Source organism: Peromyscus maniculatus, chromosome 3 (assembly GCF_049852395.1).
Source record: "Peromyscus maniculatus bairdii isolate BWxNUB_F1_BW_parent chromosome 3, HU_Pman_BW_mat_3.1, whole genome shotgun sequence".
NCBI classification, from domain to species: domain Eukaryota; kingdom Metazoa; phylum Chordata; class Mammalia; order Rodentia; family Cricetidae; genus Peromyscus; species Peromyscus maniculatus.
The window spans coordinates 167881544-167887921 of NC_134854.1; the positions used below are offsets into that span (position 1 = coordinate 167881544).

At 42.8% G+C, this 6378-nt stretch overlaps 1 long non-coding RNA gene across 1 annotated transcript; it reads right to left on the reverse strand.

The window, feature by feature from the left end:
• Positions 1 to 3600: 3600 nt before the first annotated feature.
• Positions 3601 to 6081, reverse strand: LOC143272202 (uncharacterized). Its single transcript, XR_013049636.1, has 2 exons — positions 5919 to 6081; positions 3601 to 3799 (listed from the first exon to the last, which is right to left on the reverse strand). It is a non-coding gene; the product is annotated as an uncharacterized LOC143272202 (long non-coding RNA).
• Between the last annotated feature and the right edge of the window lie 297 nt (positions 6082 to 6378).

Here is a 6378-nt window from a genome sequence, read left to right on the forward strand (position 1 = left end):
ATCCAGAAACACTTGAACCTGAATTGTGACCAGGATGGCCCTGCAAAGCAAGAGGAAAGGAAAGACGGGCCAGCCTGGCGAACAGGGGCAGGGCCACTGACGACTCCTGTGGAAAAGAAGATGGGATCCCATTTTCACACATAGACAAAAATAAATCCAGATAGATTAAAGATCCAGATGTGGACAGCAGCTTTGGATAAAATGCGCAACAACCGATATGGAAAGTTTCTAACTCCAGGAACAAAAAGCTGCAGAAAAGATTGGTGAGTCTGATGACGCCAAGATTCAAAGACAGAAGAAAGGGGGAGGTGGATGAGAACACAGCCTTGAAAAGATTTTCATACTTCATGTGACCAAGAAATTTTTCAGTTAAGTAACTCAAAAGAACAGAGCCATTAATGAATCTTTGAACAGCAAAGAAAATAACAAATGAAAAAGATAGGAAAAAACACACAGCCCACTAGTAATTCGAGAAGTGAAAAAAACAAAAACAAAAACAAAACACCAGCCATTGTGTCAGACCCATGAAATTTAAAGGATAGTGAACTGAAGCTGAGTGGTGCAGCCATTGCTTCCCTGCGTGGCTAGTGGGCGCTACAAATACCACTCTGCAGACTGGGTTCAAAGTGCCTCCGGAATTTGATGATGATCGTTCTCTCCAGCATAGGCCCTCAACTTCTAATTGTAAAACTCAGGGGAAAGTGTGCAGGCGTGAAAGCGTGCGGGCACGAAAATGCTTGTTGTGTGGCGTGGTTTCCAATAAATATTTAAAAACCGAACTAGCACTGACTAGGGAAATAGATTAATGTATTGTGATAGAACTTTCAGTAGAATGTTCACACAGCATTTCCCAGGGCTTCCATGACTGAGGCAGGAAGAGTATGGATTTGAGGCCAGCCAGGCAACAGACTTCCAGTTGGTTAATACATAATTAAAAACTAAAGAATAAAAGAATATGCTAGTGAAGTCTGTACTATGATGAATTCTTAAGAACATCGGTTGAGGGCTGGGGAGACAGCACTGCTGATAAAGTGCTTGCCTCACAGCAGGGGAACCTGAGGTAGATCCTCAGAACCCCTGTAAGAAAGCCAGGTGGGGTGGCACACGCTTATAATCCCAGCTCTACAGCAGAGACAGGTGGGTCCCTGGGGCGCACTGGCTGGCCAGCCAGCCTGGTCATTTAAACAAGTTCTGTGCCAATTAGAGACCCTGTCTCCAAAAAACAAAGTGGACGGTGCCCGAGGAAGGATCCTGGAGGTTGACCTCTGGCCCCTATGCACATGCATGTGCATCTGCACACACGTTTACTGGCACTCACTGTAAGTGGTTTTTAACTGAATTTGCAGGTCGGTGCATTCCACAGCATACCATTTATATAAGCCTGGCTATGCAGTAAGCACACCCACATTGTGTATTATCTGTGCACACGTCCGTCCACACTGGTGGACACACAAATACTCAGTTGTGTATGAGACATAAAACACTAAGCCAGTGAAGTATGTGAGGAGACAGCAGAATGAGAGGTCTACATGGGCTGAAATGACCTCAACAATCTGGTGAGTTTACAAGAACCTGGAGCAAACATCAGCTGTTCTGCTTTCTAGAGCTGTGTGATGGGTTGGATGTGTGGTGTTGGCTGTTCATTACTCTCATGCTGCAAGCCAAGGAATTCAGCTACTATCACAAAAGCTACTACTTGGAAAACTCAAGGACTTCTCCAAAGGTCAAGCCATTGCTTAAGGAGTCTTGGTGATATTTTAGCTTTTGTATATGTATTAGCTGGTTCCTAAAATGATTTTCTTGTGTGCTTCCAAGAACTCCTAACAGTGTATTTATCTAAAATGCCTATTAAGCATCCAAGGCCATGCGAAACAACATCTGTCTCCTAGGTCAGGTGGATAGCTTTATTTTTTTTGCAATTTAGGATGAGACCATCCTTTCTTATACAACCTTACTAGTAGACCCCTAACTTCTTTCCTAACCACTTCTAGGAATGTAGACTGAGCACATAGATCCCCTTTTTGATATGCTAACCAGTCATCAGCACTCAGTTGACCTCTATTACCACTCCCATTTTGGGTTGTAAAAGAAAGCCTGGTGGTCACTGCCTGAGGAAAATTCTTATCTACCTTTATAATCCTGTAGAATTCAAGCCTGGTGACCTTGCTCAACCAGGGGCTTGCTATTGCTTGGGTTTATAACTGGATTCCAGGGAGAGACTTAGGAGGAACGTTGAGAACTGAGAGACAGAAAACGGAGAGGGATAAGGAGGATTTTGACCAGAGAGTATGTGTGGACAAGATGGAAGATGAGGAAGAGTCAGATGGGGAAGTACTAGCTGGGTAAAAACAAGATGAAAAGGACCTAGATGAGGCAGAATTAAGACAAGAGAATTAAGATAGAACTTAGAGGGAGCAGTAGATAAATATAGAGAGAAATCAGGTAAGAAAGGAGCTAGACATGAGAACAGAACTGAAGCTGTGTAAATAAGATGTTATCCCAAAGGAATTAAAGCAAGTGGACTATAGAGCTCGGTGTGCTGAGATTCTATTTCCTGAAAATAGTTCTCGACATTAGTAGTTCTCTCTCCTGAGCCCCTAGGTCATAAATCGATTTCCTGTTATGGGTATTTCCCTCTTGGTTGAAACAGACTTGGAAGGCAAGGCTTATCCTCAAAAGCAGGACAGTGGAGAAGTGTTGGGGTCTGAAGATCCATCAGTAAGCAGAGTAGATTGCTCCTGTCCTCAACTTCCTGGGAGCTATGGCTTCCTAGGACAAGCTCAGTGCTGGAACCTGGAGTTGCCACTTGCAGCTCCTGCCCCATTTGCCTCAGGTTCAAGGTTGGTACAAAGCATCCACTGAGCTGTTTTTTTTTTCTGTTCTCACTTCCCATGTAGTATCAGCTCAGAGGCCTTATTAAAACTGCCTGTCACCGGCCTGGAGAAGTTAATGCCAGCTGGGCTCTAATCTTAATTCTTCCTTTGAACAGTAATTAAATCCGAAGTTTAGCTCAGCTGAGAGTGCCTTATTTTTCCTCCTTCCATCAGATAGCATGCCTGTCCTGGAGGGGTTCCCTACTCCCTAAGCTCTGCTAAACATTTCTTTTTATAAGTATATACTCGATCACCTGATATTGCCTCCCTCACTCTTATGGTAAATGTCCACGCAGTTACAGCAAAGCTTTTTTCTTTCTTTCTTTTTTCACTAGTTTAGCAGGCTAAGTAATTTTGCTGAAGATTAAATGCATTGAAAAGCAGCTCATACTCACCATAGAGAAGGCAGGAAAGAAGAAAATGGAAAAATAAATAAGATACCCAGCATCCCTTTACTCAGAATGTTCACTGAGTGTTGGATGGGTTTCCTTTTTTTTTTTTCTCCTGAATCTTTTTTATATGCACAATTTTGGGGAGGTTGGGGGTAGATTTTACATCATTTTAAAATACACTATAGTACCAGTTCTGTGCTTGCTTGCTTTTATTTTTAAAGAAAATGTTGCAAGCTTTCGGGCCAGTAGGGCTGGCTGTGTTTTGCTTTAGTTTTTAAGCCAAGGGTAAATGAATCAAACTTTGCTGCGTTTTCTTTGGCATGGTCCTTAATTAGTTTCTCTGCTTTTTTTTTTTTCTGATGCAGGACTCCAAAGCTTCATGTTGTAGCAGAAAGGATGGCGTCTTGAGAACCTTGCTGCTCCAGCTTTACCTCCTGTAACCGTGCCTTAGACATGTGCTTCGTGTTGTGTGCTGTTATTATTTCATCTGTTTGAAGCAACGCTGTTAGCCTCCAGGAACCCTTGTTTCCTCTCCTGTAAAGGGATAGTAATGTACAAGGTTAGTATAATTCCTAGGGGACAGATATGAAATGTGTATCACCAAGCAAACATTCCCTGGATGGTGTCTATTTTAGTGACTTAGAAAAACGCTTGTAGATTTAAACAGACCAGTATAAGTTTATACACACAAAGACTATGAGTGACAGAACAGAGAGAGGTTAATTCACTTCTAAAGGAGGTATGTTTAGTAAGTCAACAAAAGGACTTCCGAGTGATTTCAGAATAGCTGCTCTTCTCCTCTAGAATCTGTTTAAGACTGAAAAGTGAGACAATGGAAAGAGAGAAGGAAGAAGGAAGGGAAGGAAGGGGGATATATATAAAGGACAGAAGAAAAGAGAGGTGGGGAGGAAGGGGGTGGTAGAGAAATAGATTAAAATATATATGCAGGATGAATTGATTGGAAGAAATGCAAGTGTTTAAAAACAGGTAAGGGCTGTTAAACCTAGCATGAGAGGAACTCTGCCGTAGCAGCAGAGGGGAAGGGCTGTGGAAGCGCAGTGGGTGGTGTGTGTCGGGGTGCAGGGCAAACAGGGTGCTACAGCAGGCAGGGCAGTCTCCATGGCTGTCTCCAATACACAGACCCTTTAGGAGCAAAGCAGGCCACTAGTCCCACAGGGAGCTACTGAAGGGTTTGTGTTCCCATAAAACCAGGGGGCCAGTTGCCTTCTGGTCATACTAGTAGGGCTTCATTCTCCAAAATCCTAATGTTGCCCAAACTGTCTCCATTCCATTTCCACCTCCCACCCAAAGAAAAGCACGTGGAGTTTAAGAGAAAGCAAGGGTCGAAGCAGGGTTGGGTCTTTACAATACATTGAGGTGACTGCTCACTGGATGAATACCTCACTTCTGGGTTTGCCTTTCTGATCTTTTAAATAAACACCACCAGACAAAAAAGTTTCTCTGTGTAGCTTTGCGCCTTTCCTGGAACTCAGTCTGTAACCCAGGCTGGCCTCGAACTCACAGAGATCAACCTGGCTCTGCCCTCCAAGTGCTGGGACTAAAGGTGGGCGCCACCACCGCCTGGCATTTTCTCGGTCATTTTTAAGGGATTTGTTTAAATGAATTCTCCATAAGTTCTAGAGTTCATATAGTGTGTCAATGGCTAATGAATGATGAGAACTTGAATTTGGAGACAGACAGACAGACAGACAGGGACTGTCCCAATGGGTTCTTGTGACTTAGAGACAAGACAGAAAGCTGTGCTAGGTGCTGTACTCCTGGAGTGTTTCTTATTAAGGAGACACACTTTGAACCATGAAGAAGTGGTTTTGCCTTTGACGTTTTCAGTGCGATGGTTGAAGTTGGCATGGGCACTCCCTGGGTTTATCTTCTAAGGAGTTGCCAGCTGAGTGTCTTATTGGCCAAATCCAAAGCCAGGGCGTTCCCTGGTAATGAGTGTGTTTGTAGATCTCCCCTTCACCCCTTCTCGGTCACATACATTGCTTTGCTTCCACATAAACTAATTTCCCAAATATGAAGCCCATGGGTTTCCCTTTCTTGGTAGTTACAATCAGTGTTCAACCTACACCGTTGTTTCTGAGATGTGAAAAGCTATGTAGGTATGAGAAAATTTTCATCTGCAGTATCTTGCCCATGGATTGTAAAGTGTTCCTTTTTATCAAATTAGTCAGAGATGAGACTACAAGTGAGACCCTTTTCTTAAAAATTAGAAAGAGATTCTTTTTAGATGGGGCAGTGTTAATATAATATAATATAAAAGCCTTAGAGATAGCTACAAAGTACAGCTGTAAAAACTGCAAGTATAGTTAAAATGAGATGAGCATAAGGAGAAACAGAAACAAAACACAGTTCCTACATGAAGCCAAAGCTATTCACAAAGTATTTAAATAAAAAATAATGAAATTAGAAGGGAGTGAAATGATGGAGGCAATTGCTAAGGATTCAGCACAGTTAGGAGAAACCTCCAGAAGGCTGTGCAGCTCAGAGCAGTGTTCTTTCTCATGTTCCCTGTCTGAATGTTTTCTCTAAGAATGGGGCTTAGGCTTTCAAAAGAATGTTGAGAATGAATCACTACATACATGTGCTACTTAAAGCAATCTATTATGAATGCCGTATATCCATCATCTCCTACCTTTGAAGTTTTAAACTCTGACATTCTCAAAGCGATGGAGAAGAATCCTGGTCAGGCCCCAGGGTAGAAACCGTAAGAAGAAAAAGTCAGGTTGAACTTTCCCTATGTGAATGGTGGTGAGTGGCTTCAGTTCCTTACTGAACAGAACAGACCTTTATTTTGAAACACTTCTCTGTGGGGCAGTGGATGAAAACAAGCAGCTCCTGGCAGGCGAGCTTCTTACTGTAAGGAACAAATGTCGATGCCTAATCAGATTTCTCAGAGCCAGAGAAGTAATGCAGCAGTCCACACAGACAGGCGGATGCCAACGGGATCCAACACTGCTGAAAACATCTACGTTGTTTGCGAACGAGATTCCTTTAAATATCTTTCTGGGTCTGTTGCAAGCATTTTGATTACGGGTTTCCCCTACACTGTACTCACTTTACTAATAACATCACAGATATTATAGTTCTGAATT